Source organism: Zonotrichia albicollis, chromosome 27 (genome assembly GCF_047830755.1).
Source record: "Zonotrichia albicollis isolate bZonAlb1 chromosome 27, bZonAlb1.hap1, whole genome shotgun sequence".
NCBI lineage: Eukaryota > Metazoa > Chordata > Aves > Passeriformes > Passerellidae > Zonotrichia > Zonotrichia albicollis.
In genome coordinates, this window is record NC_133845.1 from 3212572 (window position 1) to 3231608 (window position 19037).

The 19037-nt window shown below is 42.3% G+C and overlaps 1 protein-coding gene across 7 annotated transcripts in view; it reads right to left on the reverse strand.

Annotated features, from left to right (window-relative positions):
* Window positions 1-396: 396 nt before the first annotated feature.
* Window positions 397-19037, reverse strand: part of LOC106630104 (uncharacterized) — a 178040-nt gene continuing 159399 nt past the window's right edge. For 5 of the 7 annotated variants that reach the window (XR_012583881.1, XR_012583877.1, XR_012583880.1 and 2 more), the window contains one exon: window positions 397-16664. The gene's annotated coding sequence lies outside the window, so the exon portion shown is untranslated. The remainder of the gene's footprint in view (window positions 16665-19037) is intronic. The other 2 variants (XM_074559650.1, XM_074559649.1) reach the window with 2 other exon arrangements.

Below are 19037 nucleotides of genomic sequence, written 5' to 3' on the forward strand. Positions count from 1 at the left end.
AAGTCTCTGCAGTGCATTTATAAATAAATATAAATAAAATTGGTATCCCCTCCACTAATCCTCTCAGGGACATAGTTTGCAGGAAATTCTTGCAGAAATGGAGTGAAATAAAGTTTTCAGAGAGAAGCTGGAAAACAGAAAGGAAGAATGAATTTAATCATGGACACAGGATCAAAGGCAGGAGAGACCTTGGTAGGTGCTGTTGTAGCAGAAATAAAGTAAATACAAACTATTACCTTTTTTTTTTCCCCCTCAGATCAATTGGAATTAGCAATTCAAAGGGGAAGACACACAGGAGAAGGGGAGGAAGCTTCAGGGAGTTCAGCATTAAATAAAAAACCTTGAGGCCTTTTTGAGAGCAGTCAATAACTTCACTCTGGGCACAGTAGGCAGAGATCATTTAGGAAATATCTTTAAAATAACGCTCACAGCTCAGCTTACATGAGAATAGTTTTCAAATTAATAAAATGTCTTCAGGGGAGTAGAAAACATTCAGTAACAGAAATTAAGAATTGAAATGATGCGAGGAAAGGTGAAATTCAGAGTGGGAAGCAAAACTTGGGCAAAGTTGTCGTGATTTGGACATTTCCAGAACGGTGACCTTGCCAACCAAAAGCTTCTAATTTGAGCCTCACCAATTCCACACCAAATCACGGATAAAATCAATATTCTGCAAAAACACAGAGCCATCAGGACAACACTTACCCCATCCCTGGAGGGTTGGGAGCCCTTGGACGGAGCTGCAGTGTCCACATTGCTTTTGTCACCCTCCTCTGATCCCCTGCCATTGAACAGAGAGGACACAGCGTGCTTCAAAACCATCCCAGTCCCATTTCACCACCTCCAAATCCTTTTCACCCTGCGCCTTTCCCCTCCAAACCAACAGATTTTTGCATTAAAAATTAAAAAGTGGTGGCTGGATTTTCCCCTCACCCTTCAGTTCTGCCAACAGGTTCTCCTTGAGCCCCAATTCCACCCTACCATGGATAATGGGGAAAAATTGAAATAATAAAGGCGAGAAAGGCATAAAATGATTGGATTTAAAGGTGATGAAGCAAAAGGGAAAGGAAAATGGTGTTTCTGTGGCTGTGGACACGGGGAGAGGGATGTGACAGACAGGATGAGTGTCAGGGCCAGCAGACACTGCTCGGGGTCTGTGCCAGGAATAAAAAGAAAACAGGGAGTTTTCTTCAAGAAAACAGGGAGTTTTCTTCAAAAAAATCTGAATTTCAGCTCACTCACTGCGCAACAAATCACGTTACTTGGGCTATTTAATGTGCTGTAATAACGTTCTCCAGTCGGCCGCACAAAAATGGTTTTGGGCGGTAAATCTCATCAGTGTAAAGCTGAAAAAGGTGTCAGCACACAGGCAGCCCATCAGGAACATTCTCCCCGGTGTGATCCCTGCAATTCCAGCGTGAGTGTCCCCGAACAGCTCACTCAGGATCAGCTCCTGCCTTCCCGGGAGGAACAAGGACCTCTCTTTTACGGGCAGGGAGGAGAACCAAAGGAAAACAAGTGACTCATCCCAGACCCCACAGCGAGTCCTCAGCACAGCTCCTGGGCCCGCACCAAGGGCTTGATAAAGAAAAATAAATGATTTCGCTCTAAAGGTAGGGCCTGTGCACCAAAAAAAAACCAAGACAAGCCCCACGAGCAAGACACAAGTTTAAAACACCAACTTTCATTCACCTGGTGTCTCCAGGAAACCCAAAGGCGTGTTTCCCACAGGAAACACCAATTCCAGGAGAAATCCCTCCAAAATCCACCCCTACCTGGGATAATTCAGCACCAACCCCTCGCTGTCACTGCTTGACCCTCATGGGTGGCCCCACGTGGAGCCAAGTGCGGCAGCAGCAGCTCCCAAGTGATGGTTTGATCACTTTCCTGCCTAATTGCCAGGTTTAATTACTCGCATGGCAACAACAAAAAGTCAATCCGGCAACGGAAATCCATTCTTTGAACAACTTCTGCCTCTTCCCTCAGACACAAACTATTGCTCCATAAGCCATTCCTGATTAACAAGGGGCCCTCGTGGGAAAGCCGCTGGGTTTCATTTCCTTCAGCTGACGGCCCCAAGTCCCTGAAAACCAAGGGCAAAGGAACCTTTATTTCATGGTGGCAAGATGACACTGCTTTTCCCCTTGCCGTTTTCCTTCAGGAGGATATGTCAGCACCACATTTGCTCCTCCATGTGGTGGGATTTCTTAAATAAAAGCTTAAAAATATGTTCTATATGTCTGAGCTTGGAGGCAGAGCTGCATTAGCCTGTTAACCATCCACGTTTGCTTCAGACTTGGCCAGCCACCTAGAAAACCTGCCAAGACCTCTCTGGCAGCATTTTCCTCGCAGTTCCAGGAAAACGTGGAATATTCAAAGAATTTCAGGGGCCTCCCGGCCTCGTTTGTCACCACTCTCCTTGCCCACTTAGAGCTAAAGCACAGGCAAATTGCTCTAATGCCCTATTAAAGATTTAAAAATGGTCTTCTCCAGAGGAGGGTATCTGAGGACAAATCCCTGCTAATATATAATGCAAGAAGCCGTGCTCAGATGCGATGCAATGTGGCAGGAGGCAGGCAGGGAGCTGCTCTGCAGCCCTGCAACTTCCCAAGGGAGTTCTGTCCTGTTTGGGGCTTTTGGAGCTCCCTCAGCCAGCCAGGCAAAGCAGAGATTGCTCTGGTGCTTGCTGTTATTCCACAAATGGCTGCAGTCTGAGAGAGGGCAGGATTAGATGGGATATTGGGAGTAAATTCTTCGCTGTGAGGATGGGGAGGCCCTGGAATGGATTTTCCGGAGGAGCTGTGGCTGCCCCTGGGTGCTTGGAAGTGTCCAAGGCCAGGTTGGAGCACCCTGGGATGGTGGAAGGTGTGGAATTCAATGATTTTTAAGGTCTTTTCCAACCCAAACTATGAGGGAATTCTGAACCCATTGAGATTTCAGGGTAAGAGGAAAACAAAAAAAAGTGAATTTCCAGCAGAGCTCATCATCCTGGGGCTGAAGGCAATGCTGTTGAAGAGCTGACACAGGGACAGGGAGGGACCAAATTACATCGACTCCAAACCTAAAATTCAGAGCAAGGAGGTGACCAAATTACATCGATTCCGTACCCAAAATCCAGACCAGGGAGGTGACCAAATTACATTGATTCCATACCCAAAATCCAGACCAGGGAAGGACCAAGTTACATCAATTCCATGCCCAAAATCCAGAGCAGGGAGGTGACCAAAAGACATTGATTCCAAACCCAAAATTCAGAGCAGGGAGTGACCAAATTACATCGATTCCAAACCCAAAATTCAGAGCAGAATCCACAGGAATGGCACCTGGAAACATTTCTTTTGCCATTTAAACCAGCTCCTCTTAAAGAGGAAAATCCTGAGTGAACAAAGTCTCTCCTAACCAAGAGCAAACACTGGCCCAGAGAAAAAGGCTTTGAATAATTTGGAGAGGTTTTTTTTTTCCTTACAGAGAATAAAACCTCCTTGGGATTTCAGATGTCAACCAGACTTTTCTTGATTCCCAGCACTAATTTATGGATTAAACATTTTACCCCTTAAACATTTTACCCTAGACTTGAGTATGGATGGAGAGTTCCCTGCTGCTGAGAGCTAAGAAATAATAAAAATCCATATAATATAATAAATAATATTTTACATTATAAACAATATTTTCTTATATTTATAAATTTATTGTATAAAATAATTGTATAAAAATTTGTATAAAATATATTGTATAAAAAAATTTATTTTTCTTATATTATAAATTCATTACTATTTATAAATTTATAAAAATAAATATTATATTGTATAAAATAATTGTATAAAAAATTTGTATAAAATATATTGTATAAAATAAATTTTTTTTTTTAATATTATAAATTTATTGCTATTTATAAATTTATAAAAATAAATATTATATTTCTGAGCAGTGACTTCTGTCCTAAGACCTCCAGCCAGCCCTGGTTCAGCAGCCTCACTACATCTCTACCAACGTGGAATGCACTGGACACTGATTGTGGTTTTGCCATTAACACCTCCCCTGGTTAACTCCTCATTCACTAATTATTCTCACATGCAAATGAAGGCAAGCACGTGACTGAAGTGTCTCAGGGCTTTTGGAAATTCAGTTCCTTTCCCACTTCAGAAGGGAAGGGCACTCTCTGAAATCAGCTGTAGGTTGGCAGCAGAGAGCACTGGAGCCTTCCCTGACAACTTCCTTTGTGGTTTCCCTTCTTCCTTTCCAATTTCCTTCCTGTTTTCCCTTCTTCCCCTCCAGTTTCTCTCCTGCCATCCCTTCTTCCCCTCCAAATTCCTTCGTGTTTTTCCTTCTTCCTTCCAATTTCCTTTTTGTTCTTCCCTTCCAAGTTCCTTCCAGTTTTTCCTTCCAATCTCCTTTGTGTTTTCCCTTCCTCCTTTCCAATTTCTTTCCTGCTTTCCCTTCTTCCCCTCCAAATTCCTTCGTGTTTTTCCTTCTTCCCTTCCAATTTCCTTTTTCTTCTTCCCTTCCAATTTCTTTCCTGTTTTCCCTTCTTCCTTTCCCATTTCCTTCCTGTTTTTCCTTCCAAATTCCTTCCTGTTTTCCCTTCTTCCCTTCCAAATTCCTTCCTGCTTTCCCTTCCTCCCTTCCAATTTCATGTTTCCCCTTCTTCTCTTCCAATTCCCTTTGTGCTTTCCTTCTTCCCTTCCTGTTTTCTTCCTGTTTCCCTTCTTCCCTTCCAATTCCTTTGTGCTTTCTTCTTCCCCTCCAATTTCCTTCCTGTTTTCCCTTCCAGATTTCTTCCTGTTTTCCTTTCTTCCCTTCCAAATTGCTTCCAATTTCCCTTCCAAATTCCTTCCCGTTTCCATTCTTCCCTCCAATTTACTTTTTTTTCCTTCTTCCCTTCCAATTTCCTTCCTGTTTCCCCTCCCCTCTTCCAATTTCCTTTGTGTTTTTCATTCTTCCCTTTCAATTTCCTTCCTCTTTTCCTTTCCAATTCCCTTTGTGTTTTTCCTTCTTCCTTTCCAATTTCATGTTTTCCCTTCCCTTCCATTTTCCTCTGTGTTTTCCCTTCTTCCCTTCCAATTTCCTTCCTGTTTTCCCTTCCAGATTTCTTCCTGTTTTCCTTTCTTCCCTTCCAAATTGCTTCCAATTTCCCTTCCAAATTCCTTCCCGTTTCCATTCTTCCCTCCAATTTACTTTTTTTCCTTCTTCCCTTCCAATTTCCTTCCTGTTTCCCCTCTCCCCTTCCAATTCCCTTTGCGTTTTTCATTCTTCCCTTCCAATTTCCTTCCTCTTTTCCTTTCCAAATTCCTTCCTGTTTTTCCTCCTTCCCTTCCAATTTCATGTTTTCCCTTCCCTTCCATTTTCCTCTGTGTTTTCCCTTCTTCCCTTCCAATTTCCTTCCTGTTTCCCTTCTCCTCTTCCAATTTCCTTTGTGTTTTTCATTCTTCCCTTTCAATTTCCTTCCTCTTTTCCTTTCCGAATTCCTTCCTGTTTTTCCTTCTTCCCTTCCAATTTCATGTTTTCCCTTCCATTTTCCTCTGTGTTTTCCCTTCTTCCCTTCCAATTTCCTTCCTGTTTCCCCTCTCCCCTTCCAATTCCCTTTGTGTTTTTCATTCTTCCCTTTCAATTTCCTTCCTCTTTTCCTTTCCAAATTCCTTCCTGTTTTTCCTCCTTCCCTTCCAATTTCATGTTTTCCCTTCCCTTCCATTTTCCTCTGTGTTTTCCCTTCTTCCCTTCCAATTTCCTCCCTGTTTCCCCTCCCCTCTTCCAATTCCCTTTGCGTTTTTCATTCTTCCCTTTCAATTTCCTTCCTCTTTTCCTTTCCGGATTCCTTCCTGTTTTTCCTTCTTCCCTTCCAATTTCATGTTTTCCCTTCCATTTTCCTCTGTGTTTTCCCTTCTTCCCTTCCAATTTCCTTCCTGTTTCCCTTCTCCTCTTCCAATTCCCTTTGTGTTTTTCATTCTTCCCTTTCAATTTCCTTCCTCTTTTCCTTTCCAAATTCCTTCCTGTTTTTCCTCCTTCCCTTCCAATTTCATGTTTTCCCTTCCCTTATTTTCCTCTGTGTTTTCCCTTCTTCCCTTCCAATTTCCTTCCTGTTTTCCCTTCCAGATTTCTTTCTGTTTTCCTTTCTTCCCTTCCAAATTGCTTCCAATTTCCCTTCCAATTTCCTTCCCGTTTCCATTCTTCCCTCCAATTTACTTTTTTTTCCTTCTTCCCTTCTAATTTCCTTCCTGTTTCCCCTCTCCCCTTCCAATTCCCTTTGTGTTTTTCATTCTTCCCTTCCAATTTCCTTCCTCTTTTCCTTTCCGAATTCCTTCCTGTTTTTCCTCCTTCCCTTCCAATTTCATGTTTTCCCTTCCATTTTCCTCTGTGTTTTCCCTTCTTCCCTTCCAATTTCCTTCCTGTTTCCCTTCTCCTCTTCCAATTCCCTTTGCATTTTTCATTCTTCCCTTCCAATTTCCTTCCTGTTTCCCTTCTCCTCTTCCAATTTCCTTTGCGTTTTTCATTCTTCCCTTTCAATTTCCTTCCTCTTTTCCTTTCCAAATTCCTTCCTGTTTTTCCTTCTTCCCTTCCAATTTCATGTTTTCCCTTCCCTTCCATTTTCCTCTGTTTTCCCTTCTTCCCTTCCAATTTCCTTCCTGTTTTCCCTTCCAGATTTCTTCCTGTTTTCCTTTCTTCCCTTCCAAATTGCTTCCAATTTCCCTTCCAAATTCCTTCCTGTTTCCCTTCTTCCCTCCAATTTACTTTTTTTCCCTTCTTCCCTTCCAATTTCCTTCCTGTTTCCGCATCTCTTCCTCATTTTTTTTCCAAGCCCCATCCTTGGTGGGTGGGAATGCAGCTCCAAGGGGCAGGGGAGGCACCTGCCAGGCTGGTTTGCTGTTTGTTGTCACAGGACATGAGAGGCCACCTCAAACACAACCAAAACAAACTCCTCACTAAAGCCACACCAGTGCCATTCATCCCAGAATGGGTTTGACCCGCTGCTTGCAGCGATTCCTTAAATCTCCTTAAGCTGAGGAGCACAAAGGGGCTGCCTCTACTGGCCAGGGGTGGTAAAAAAAAAATATATATATATTTATTTATTTTTTATTGTGGTGACCCCAAATCTCACACCAGCCTGGGCTGTGCCCCACAAATCTGCAGCCAGGATGGCTTGGGAGTGACCTCACAAACTTGTGTGACTTCTGGTAGTGCCAGACTTACAGATAATTCATTTCTGGCAGTGCCAGACTCACAGGAAATTCATTTTTGGTAGTGCCACTTTACAGATAATTCATTTCTGGCAGTGCCAGGCTTGCAGATAATTAATTTTTAGTAGTGCCAGGCTCACAGGAAATTCATTTTTGATAGTGCCAGGCTTACAGATAATTCATTTCTGGCAGTGCCAGACTCACAGGAAATTCATTTCTGGTAGTGCCACTTTACAGATAATTCATTTCTGGCAGTGCCAGGCTTACAGATAATTAATTTTTAGTAGTGCCAGGCTCACAGGAAATTCATTTCTGTTACTGCCAGGCTTACAGATAATTCATTTCTGGCAGTGCCAGACTCACAGGAAATTCATTTTTGGTAGTGCCACTTTACAGATAATTCATTTCTGGCAGTGCCAGGCTTGCAGATAATTAATTTTTAGTAGTGCCAGGCTCACAGGAAATTCATTTTTGGTACTGCCAGGCTTACAGATAATTCATTTCTGGCAGTGCCAGACTCACAGGAAATTCATTTTTGGTACTGCCACTTTACAGATAATTCATTTCTGGCAGTGCCAGGCTTGCAGATAATTCATTTCTGGTATTGCCAGGCTCACAGGAAATCCATTTCTGGTACTGCCAGGCTTACAGATAATTAATTTCTGGTATTTCCACCATAAAGATAATTCATTTCTGGTAGTGCCACCATACGGATAATTCATTTTTGGTAGTGCCAGGCATACAAGAAATTAATTTCTGGCAGTGCCAGGCTCACAGATAATTCTTTTCTGGTACTGCCAGGCTTACAGATAATTCATTTTTGGGAGTGCCACCATACAGATAATTCATTTTTGGTGGTGCCAGGCATACAAGAAATTCATTTTTGGTGGTGGCAGGCTTGCAGAAAATTAATTTCTGGTAGTTCCAGACTTACAGATAATTCATTTCTGGTAATGCCAGGCTTGCAGATAATTAATTTCCTGAGGAGGAAAAGGCCTCAGGCCATGTCGGGGCACAGATCTGTGGCTGAGTGAGCTGGGTTTGTACCCAGCCCTCCAAGATGCTCTGTCTGGCCCTGGGTGCTGCTCCCCTTCCTCTGCTCTCATTTGCACTGGACAGGAATTACTCAGGGCCACACATTTGGAAATTGCCATGAGCACTGCAGGACCTGTGAGAAGGGCAAACATCCATTCCCCCTTCATTTTTATTTTCCAGTGGGAATTTCTGTGCTCAATCCTTTGGAAGAGCCATCCACATCCACTTCCCCCTTCACTTTTATTTTCTAGTAGGAATTTCTGTGCTCAATCCTATGCAGGAGCCATCCACATCCCTTTTCCCTTTCGTTTTTTACTTCCCAGTAAGAATTTCTGTGCTCAATCCTTTGGAGGAGCCATCTCCATCCATTTCCCCCTTCATTTTTATTTCCCAATGGGAAATTCTGTGTTCAGCCCTTTGGAGGAACCATCCATGTCCATTTCCTCCTTCACTTTTATTGGAAATTCTGTGCTCAATCTTTGGAGGATCCATCCACATCCACTTCCCCCTCCATTTTTATTTCTTAGTAGTAAATTCTGTGCTCAGTCTTTGGAGGATCCATCCACATCCACTTCCCCCTTCATTTTTATTTTCTAGTAGGAATTTCTGTGCTCAATCCTTTGCAGGAGCCATCCACGTTCATTTCCCCCTTAAATTTTATTTCCCAATGGGAAATTCTCTGCTCAGTCCTTTGCAGGAGCCATCCACACCCATTCCCCCTTCACTTTTACTTCCCAGTAAGAATTTCTGTGCTCAATCCTTTGGAGGAGCCATCTCCATCCATTTCCCCCTTCATTTTTATTTCCCAATGGGAAATTCTGTGTTCAGCCCATTTCCTCCTTCACTTTTATTGGAAATTCTGTGCTCAATCCTTTGGAGGATCCATCCACATCCACTTCCCCCTTCATTTTTATTTTTTAGTAGTAAATTCTGCGCTCAGTCTTTGGAGGATCCATCCACATCCACTTCCCCCTCCATTTTTATTCCTTAGCAGTAAATTCTGTGCTCAGTACTTTGGAGGATCCATCCACATCCACTTCCCCCTCCATTTTTATTTCTTAGTAGTAAATTCTGTGCTCAATCTTTGGAGGATCCATCCACATCCATTTCCCCCTCCATTTTTATTTCCCAATGGGAAATTCTGTGCTCAATCTTTGGAGGATCCATCCACATCCACTTCCCCCTCCATTTTTATTTCCCACTGGTAAATCCTCAATCCTTTGGAGGAGCCATCCAAGGACTGGGCTACTCCAGACTTCCCCAACATTTTCCCCCAAAAGTGACCAGAATCAGCAGCTTTGCACAGCCCAAATCTGCCCTTCCCTCTGGATTTTCCCTGCTCTTGAGCTGCTGCTTTTCATCCCAAACCTTATGGAGTCCAAGCTCATTTCCCAAGTCGTTACAATGGGCGCCCATAATTCTGTGTATGGTTATTAAAAACACAAGTATCCAATCAGTTCTAGAATTGCAAAGTTCCCATTAACTTCTAAAAGCAATTAGGTTCCTTTTTTTTTCCCTTTTTAATTAAATACTGGTGGAAAAAGAATGGCTTTATAAAACAGTTTGAATTTGTCACTGTTTCATTTCAGTCACTTTGTGAAACTGAGAGATTCCCAAACTCCCTCCTCATCCTTCCTTTTCCTCAGAGCATCCTTGGGTTTTTTCCTTTCTGATGGGAATGGTTCAGTGCCTCCATCTCAGATTTATCTCTGGCACCTTTTCAGCCGCTTTTTGTCCTCTCAGATTTGGTGGAGCAGCTCCTGTGCCATCTCAGTGCCTTTGGACCCCAAAATTTCCCTTCAGTGTCGAGCAGGGGTTTATCCACTCCCATTTTATACAAGAAAAGAGGCCTGAAATATTCATAAAAACTAAAATTCATGGTTTGAGTTATAAATATACCGAATATAAGAAAAACAAGCAGCTAAGTCTGGTCAATAATTCAATGATTTTTAAAAAGAGTCTGGAGTGGAGGTGATGGGAGGGAGGAGCCACTGCTGATAAGACAGAAGAAATAATTTCAATTTCTTTCCATGTCTGCCCCAGAAACCTGATTCTTGAACTTATTTCCCCAGGAAACAGGGCCATGACATTGCACAAAGAGGCTGATTCCACCCTATAGCATGCACAGATGATTTGCCTGGGGAGAACACATTTTATATTTTAATGTATAAATCTAAATATGTGCAAGTGGGACTGCCTGGAGCCCCAGCAGTCAGGGCAGCCAGGAGTTTTGTGTTATTTAAAGAGCAAATTAAAATGAAGGAGGGATGCATCCCCAAATATTTTGGATTTTTTTTTCTGCTATGGGAAATTTCCAGACATGAGATTTCTTTTTTTGTTCCAGTTTGCTGAAACCCTGCAAGTCCAACACCACAATTGTGAGTTTGTCCCTAAGTGAAGCCTGAACTTATCCCAAAAATTCAGAAATGCTGAACTTGGTTTCACACCTAAATCCTCAAGCTATGAAGAGGGAAAAGTTGGTTAAAAGAGGGAGAAGTGCATTCCCATCTCTGCCTGGTTTTTCATTTCCAAATATTGAGCTGCTCCACACCAGCTCATCCCTTCACTGGGAATTGCAATCAATGTCCCCACCTCACTGAAAGGACATCTGTGTCCCTTATGGATAAAAATTTTATATAAATAATTGTATTTATTCAGATATTTTAATTAATTGATTTATTATGTTATTTTATTTATTTCTAATTTTTTATAAAATTCTGTGCACTCCAACACACGTACACAGAGAGAGAACTTCCCTCTCCTGGCATTCCCATAGATGTGAGGAGCAGCATTTCAGAGCTATAATTTATTTATTATTTATTTTTTATTATTTTAATTTTATTTATTTCAATATTTTAATCTATTTATAATTTTTAATAGAATTCTATAGTTTTAAACTCCAACACATGAACACAGAGAGAGAACTTCCCTCTCCTGGCATTCCCAAAGTTGTGAGGAGCAGCATTTCTGAACTATAATTTACTTAATTTTTATTTATTATTTTAATAAATTAATTTATTTAAATATTTCAATTTATCTGCAATTTTAATATAAAATTCTATACTTTTAAACTCCAACACATGAACACAGAAAAAGAACTTCCCTCTCCTGGCATTCCCAAAGTTGTGAGGAGCAGCATTTCGGAGCTATGATTTTTTTAATTCTTATTTTTTATTATTTTAATTTTATTCCTTCATTTCTTTATTTTAATCTATTTATAATTTTTAATAGAATTATATAGTTTTAAACTGCAACACCTGAATACAGAGATAGAACTTCCCTCTACTGGCATTCCCATAGATGTGAGGAGCAGCATTTCTGAGCTATAATTTATTTATTATTTATTTTTTATTATTTTAATTTTATTTATTTCAATATTTTAATCTATTTATAATTTTTAATAGAATTCTATAGTTTTAAACTCCAACACATGAACACAGAAAAAGAACTTCCCTCTCCTGGCATTCCCAAGAGCGTGAGGAGCAGCATTTTTGAACTATAATTTACTTAATTTTTATTTATCATTTTAATAAATTAATTTATTTAAATATTTCAATTTATCTGCAATTTTAATATAAAATTCTATAGTTTTAAACTCCAACACATGAACACAGAAAAAGAACTTCCCTCTCCTGGCATTCCCAAAGTTGTGAGGAGCAGCATTTCTGAGCTATAATATTTTTATTCTTATTTTTTATTATTTTAATTTTATTCCTTCATTTCTTTATTTTAATCTTTATTTTAATCTTTATTTATAATTTCTAATAGTATTCTATAGTTTTAAACTGCAACACATGAATACAGAGAGAGAACTTCCCTCTCCTGGCATTCCCAAGAGCGTGAGGAGCAGCATTTTTGAACTATATTATTTTTGAACTATATTATTTTTGAACTATTTTATTTTAATTTTTGGAGGTGATGGCAGGGAGGAGCCACTGCTGATAAGACAGAAGAAATAATTTCAATTTCTTACCATGCATTTTCAATTTTTCCATAATATCAATTTCTTTCTGCACTTTCCACAGGCATCGGAGCCATGTGAGAACAGAGCAGCAAAACACGAGCGCTACTGGGAGGATTTTCTCGCTGCCCAGCAAGCCAGGAGAATGAAATATTTCAGAATGCAACACTTGAGTGGCAATTCTGGGCAGATAATTTCAGTGGTGCTCTACAAGAGGCTTAAAAGCTTCCCTTAAAATGCACTTTACAGCTGTGGCAGACTAATGACGGTGCAAGACCACAAAAATATTCCCCAAATCATTTCCCTAATGACCTGAAGCTTTCAGTTGGGTTTGCTGTGTGTGATTTAAATGAGGATTGAGTTGAAAATTAAAGATTGAGCCAGAGCAGGAGCTGTCACCGGTCCCTCAGGAGTGCACCTGTATTGCAAACAGTGCAGAATGCCTGCACAGCAAATACAGGATGATTTTGGGGTCAATACTGACTCAGTCTAGGCAGAGCACATCCAGATGTTGGGTTTTGCCATGCTCCACAGCTGGAATAGAAAGTTTTTAGGGATAGAATTGTTCCCAGCCTGTGGCAGTTTGAACTGTTGCCATTCAGTCCAGGTAAAATGGGATATTTTACAAAATACTCCGAATTTTCTAACTGAGACCACAAATTATTATTTTACTTTCTCTTTGTTCTTTCAACATCCTTCCTGACTTCTGGGTGCATGGCTGGGATTGCTGGGCGTGTGGATGGGATTTTGGGGTGCATGGATGGGATTCAGGCGTGTGTGGTTGGGATTTTGGGATACATGGATGGGATTTTGGGAGGCATGGATAGATTTTGGGGTGTGTGGCTGGGATTTTGAGGTGCATGGATGGGATTTAGGGGTGTCTGGTTGGGATTGCTGGGAGTGTGCTTGGGATTTCTGAGTGTGTGGCTGGGATTTTGGGGTGCATGGTTGGGATTTTGGGATGCATGGATGGATTTTGGGATACATGGATGGGATTTTGGGATGCATAGATAGATTTTGGGGTGTGTGGCTGGGATTTTGGGGTGCATGGTTGGGATTTTGGGGTGCATGGATGGGACTTAGGGGTGCATGGATGGGATTTTGGGATACATGGATGGGATTTTGGGAGGCATGGATAGATTTTGGGGTGTGTGGTTGGGATTTTGGGATGTATGGATAGATTTTGGGGTGTGTGGCCGGGATTTTGGGGTGCATGGATGGATTCTGGGGTGTGTGGTTGGGATTTTGGGGTGCATGGATGGGACTTAGGGGTGCATGGATGGGACTTAGGGGTGCATGGATGGGATTTTGGGGTGCATGGATGGATTTTGGGGTGCGTGGTTGGGATTTTGGGATGCAGGGCTGGGATTCCTGGGTGCGTGTTTGGGATTACTGCAATTCCTGCAAAGTTGGAGCAGAGCACCCTTGGAAATCATTGCACTTTGGTCAGGTTTAGAGTAGGTTTGGGATTAAAAAAGTCTCAGAAGTTGTTTGGAAGAAGGAAGGCACAATTGTACACGAGACACACGAGCTGTCGTTTCACTGGACACCAATCCATAATTCCTTCGATATTTGCAATTTCCTTCATTACACATGCAAGCATCAGTGCCTATTTTTGCTCTTTATCCCTAATAAATCCCAGTAAATTTGGAATCCATCTCACATTTCCTTGGGCATTATCCCCCAAGGGCTCCTCATGACAGGGAAAATTCAGTGCCCTTCATACCCGTGGTCCATGAGGGAGAGCAGGGATGGAAGTGGGGTGTGCCATGAATTCCCTCCCAGAGAATGGAAGTGGAAATTCTCCTCTCCATGAATTCTCTCAGAGGGATGGAAGTGGAAGTGGAAATGGAAGATCTCCTCTCCATGAATTCCCTCAGAGGTATGGAAGTGGAAATGGAAGTTCTCCTCTCCATAAATTCCCTCCCAGGGATGGAAGTGGGATGTGCCATCCCCTCTCCATGAATTCCTTCCCTGGGAATGGAAGTGGAAGTTCTCCTCTCCATTAATTCCCTCCCAGGGATGGAAGTGGAAATTCTCCTCTCCATAAATTCCCTCCCAGGGATGGAAGTGGAAATTCTCCTCTCCATGAATTCCCTCCCAAGGATGGAAGTGGAAGTGGAAATGGAAGTTCTCCTCTCCATAAATTCCCTCCCATGGATGGAAGTGGAAGTTCTCCTCTCCATGAATTCCCTCCCAGAGAATGGAAGTGGAAGTTCTCCTCTCCATGAATTCTCTCAGAGGGATGGAAGTGGAAATGGAAATTCTCCTCTCCATTAATTCCCTCCCAGGGATGGAAGTGGGATGTGCCATCCCCTCTCCATGAATTCCTTCCCTGGGAATGGAAGTGGAAGTTCTCCTTTCCATGAATTCCCTCAGAGGTATGGAAGTGGAAGTGGAAATTCTCCTCTCCATTAATTCCCTCCCAGGGGTGGAAGTGGAAGTTCTCATCTCCATGAATTCCACCCCAAGAATGGAAGTGGAAGTTCTTCTCTCCATTAATTCCCTCAGAGGGATGGAATTGGGATGTGCCATCCCCTCTCCAAGAATTCCCTCCCAGGAATGGAAGTAGAAGTTCTCCTCTCCATGAATTCCCTCCCATGAATTCCAGTGGGCTGTGCCATCCCCTGTCCATTAATTCCCTCAGAGGTATGGAAGTGGAAGTTCTCCTCTCCATGAATTCCATCCCAAGAATGGAAGTGGAACTTCTCCTGTCCATGAATTCCCTCCCATGAGTTCCAGTGGGCTGTGCCATCCCCTCTCCATGAATTCCCTCCCAAGGATGGAATTGGGCTGTGCCATCCCCTCTCCATGAATTCCCTCCCAAGGATGGAATTGGGCTGTGCCATTCCCTCTCCATGAATTCCCTCAGAGGGATGGAATTGGGCTGTGCCATTCCCTCTCCATGAATTCCCTCAGAGGGATGGAATTGGGCTGTGCCATTCCCTCTCCATGAATTCCCTCAGAGGGATGGAATTGGGCTGTGCCATTCCCTCTCCATGAATTCCCTCAGAGGGATGGAATTGGGCTGTGCCATCCCCTCTCCATGAATTCCCTCCCAAGGATGGAATTGGGCTGTGCCATCCCCTCTCCATGAATTCCTTCCCAAGGATGGAATTGGGCTGTGCCATCCCCTCTCCATGAATTCCCTCAGAGGGATGGAATTGGGCTGTGCCATCCCCTCTCCATGAATTCCCTCCCAGGGATGGAATTGGGCTGTGCCATCCCCTCTCCATGAATTCCCTCAGAGGGATGGAATTGGGCTGTGCCATCCCCTCTCCATGAATTCCCTCCCATGAGTTCCAGTGGGCTGTGCCATCCCCTCTCCATGAATTCCCTCAGAGGGATGGAATTGGGCTGTGCCATCCCCTCTCCATGAATTCCCTCAGAGGGATGGAATTGGGCTGTGCCATCCCCTCTCCATGAATTCCCTCCCAAGGATGGAATTGGGCTGTGCCAATTCCTCTCCATGAATTCCCTCAGAGGGATGGAATTGGGCTGTGCCATCCCCTCTCCATGAATTCCCTCCCAAGGATGGAATTGGGCTGTGCCATCCCCTCTCCATGAATTCCCTCAGAGGGATGGAATTGGGCTGTGCCATCCCCTCTCCATGAATTCCCTCAGAGGGATGGAATTGGGCTGTGCCATCCCCTCTCCATGAATTCCCTCCCAAGGATGGAATTAGGCTGTGCCATCCCCTCTCCATGAATTCCCTCCCAGGCCATCCCTGGTCCTTCACTTCCCTCTCAGGGACCCCAAACAAGGCCAAAGTTTCCCTTTCCCTATCTCAGCACAAACACTTTGCTGCGAGCTGGATTGTTTCTTTTCCATTTCACATTCCAGTGGAAACATTCCCTGAAAAACAGTGCCTATCTCCCTGGCTATCCAGAGGCCAAACTGAATAAAAACTGAATAAAAACTGGGCCTGGAACCCAAGGAAAACAGGACATTTTTGTGCTCGAGCTGGGAGAAACAAACCCAGCAATTCAAGGCAGCTCTCAGGGCGAGCCACCTTCCTTTTTTCCTTCCTCCTCTCCTCATTCACAGCCCCTGAGTTGTTCCTTTCCTCGTTGCAAAAGGTCCAGGACTGTAACAGTGCCACGTTCTCCTGGAAATCTCCTTAAATGGCACATGATGGAAGCCATATGATGGGAGCTTAATTACACGGGGGGCATATGGGAGGCATATGACACGGGGACATATGGAAGGCATATGATGGAAGGGCATCCGAGGACATATGATGGGAGTCTAATTAATTGACAATACATTCCTCTCATCAGGGGGAGAGCTGGAATGCTGCTTTGTTCGCAGGGAAAATATGCACATTGAATTATGCTCACCACTGGCCATTCTCCCTTTTGAATTCTGGGGTTTGGAGCGGGATGGCTCTTTTCATTTGACGTCTCACGGATTTAGCATGGAGCTGGGTTTGAGGGGATTGTTGTAAATAATCATCAGTTTTGAACCTCCTGAAGTTTGGAGTGTGAGGAGTGAAGCTGAAATGTTACCACCAAAAAAATAAGAAAAGAAGAAAAGCCTGTTCTTATTTGGGATTATTCATAATGCTGCTCCAAAAGAAGTCCTAAACAGGTTAAAAAAAAAACCCAAAAAATAAGAGCCTGTTCCTATTTGGGATTATTCACAAAGCTGCTCCTAAAGAAGTCCCAAACAGGTTAGAAAACCACAAAAAAAGCCCCCAGAAAGAAAAGCCTGTCCTTATTTGGGATTATTCATAAAGCTGCTCCTAAAGAGTCACAAACAAGTTAAAAAAAAAACCAAAAAAGAAAGAAAAAAAAAAAAGAAAAAGAAAAAGAAAAAGAAGAGCCTGTGATTATTCACAAAACTGCTCCTAAAGAAGTCCCAAACAGGTTAAAAAACCACAGGAAAAAAAAGAAAAAATAAGATCCTGCTCCTACTTGGGATTATTCATAAAGCTGCTCCTAAAGAAATCCCAAATAAGTTAAAAAACCCAAAAAAAGAAGACCCTGTTCCTATTTGGGATTATTCACAAAACTGCTCCTAAGAAGTCCCAAACAGGATAAAAAACATGAAAAAACCCCAAGAAAAGAAGAGCATGTTCTTATTTGGGATTATTCACAAAACTGCTCCTAAAGAAATTCCAAACAGGTTAAAAAAACATGAAAAACCACCCAAAAAAGAAGAGCATGTTCTTATTTGGGATTATTCATAAATAATAAATATTGCTACTAGAGAAGTCCCAAACAAGTTAAAAAACAAACAAAAAAATCAAAAAAGCAGATCCTGTTCATATTTGGGATTATTCACAAAACTGCTCCTAAAGAAATCCCAAACAGGTTAAAAAACCACAGGAAAAAAAAAAGAAAAAATAAGAGCCTGTTCTTATTTGGGATTATCCCCAACACTGCTCCTAAAGAAGTCCCAAACAGGTTAAAGAATCCCAAAAAAAAAATCTCAAAAAAATAAGAGCCTGTTCTTATTTGGGTTTCACAAAGAAGTTGTCTGGAACTAAACAAGTCCCAAACAGGTTAAAGAATCACAAAAAAAAATCCCAAAAAAATAAGAGCCTGTTGTTATTCGGGTTTCACAAAGAAGTTGTCTGGAACTAAAGAAGTTCCAAACAGGTTAAAAATCACCAAAAAAAAAAAAAAAAAAAAAAAAAACCAAAAAAACCCAAAAAAGGAGCATGTTCTTATTTGGGATTATTCACAAAACTGCTCCTAAAGAAGTCCCAAACAGATTAAAAACCCTCATGGAAAAAAACCCCTCTGAGCTGGAAGGGAATCAATGCAGCTGAAAATTTGCACTTCCATCTGCAGAAAGATTTATGGGGGGGGAAATAAGGCAGTGCCTGGGAGGTGCCAGGAAGATTCCTCATTTTGGAGCTACCTGCGTGTGTTTGGGGCCTGGCTCTGAAACACAGAGCAGCCTTGTGTTATCCCACATCCTCTCCTTGTCCTGAGAGCTGTAAACCACGCCAGGGGTACCTGTGACCTCTCTGAAAGCAAAATGGGATAAAAATCCCATTAATCCACACTTGGAATAACTCATAAGCGAGCCCTGAGTTACCCTCACAGCTTCTCTTTGCATTCAGCAAACAGGGATTTGCAGATATTTAAGTTTTTAAGGGTCATTTTACCAGAAAAAAAAAAAAAAAAACAATTTTCTGGGTTATTTAGATACCTTGAAATGTCATTACGGTGTTCACACTTTCCGATTAACCCGATGGAATTAACCCAGTGCCTGCTCTTTATTTTTCTTCACCAACTGAACAAGCTTAGGAAGAGACAGAGCCTCTAAATTCTGGGAAATCAGAAAACCTTGCCAGGATTACTCATCTAGAGAGTGAAAAGATTTAAGTTCAGGTCCTGGGCCCTGACCAAGGGTTGTGGCCACCACCTTCACCCAGGCCCCAGAGGAGCTGAACCCTGAGTGCTGCCAGCACCAAAATGTTCACTTTTCTCTGCCAACTTTTGGGGAGTTTCAAGGGTTTTTCAGGTCTCCAATATTCAGGCAAATAAAGACAAGGATTTCAGGAGCAGTTGGGTAAATTGGATGCTCCCAAATCCCTGCATTTAAACCGGTAAAGCCATCAGAAATGTGGGGTTTTGGTCCCACAGCTTCTCCACAACATTTGGGGTGTTCTCCATCTCCTCCACCCAAACTGCTGGGAGGGAGAAGCAAACCTTAATTAAATCTTAATTAAACCCAAATTTAATGTACAAAACCCCCTAAAAATCCCTAAAAATTTCAGCTGAGAGTATTCCCCATTGGATATTCCCAAGGAACAGCTCTCCTGATTTAGGTACTTTCACCAAAACCCTCCAAGGCTTTACCTGGAACAAATATCTTGATAAAACCTCCAAGGCTTTATCTGAAATAAAGATCTG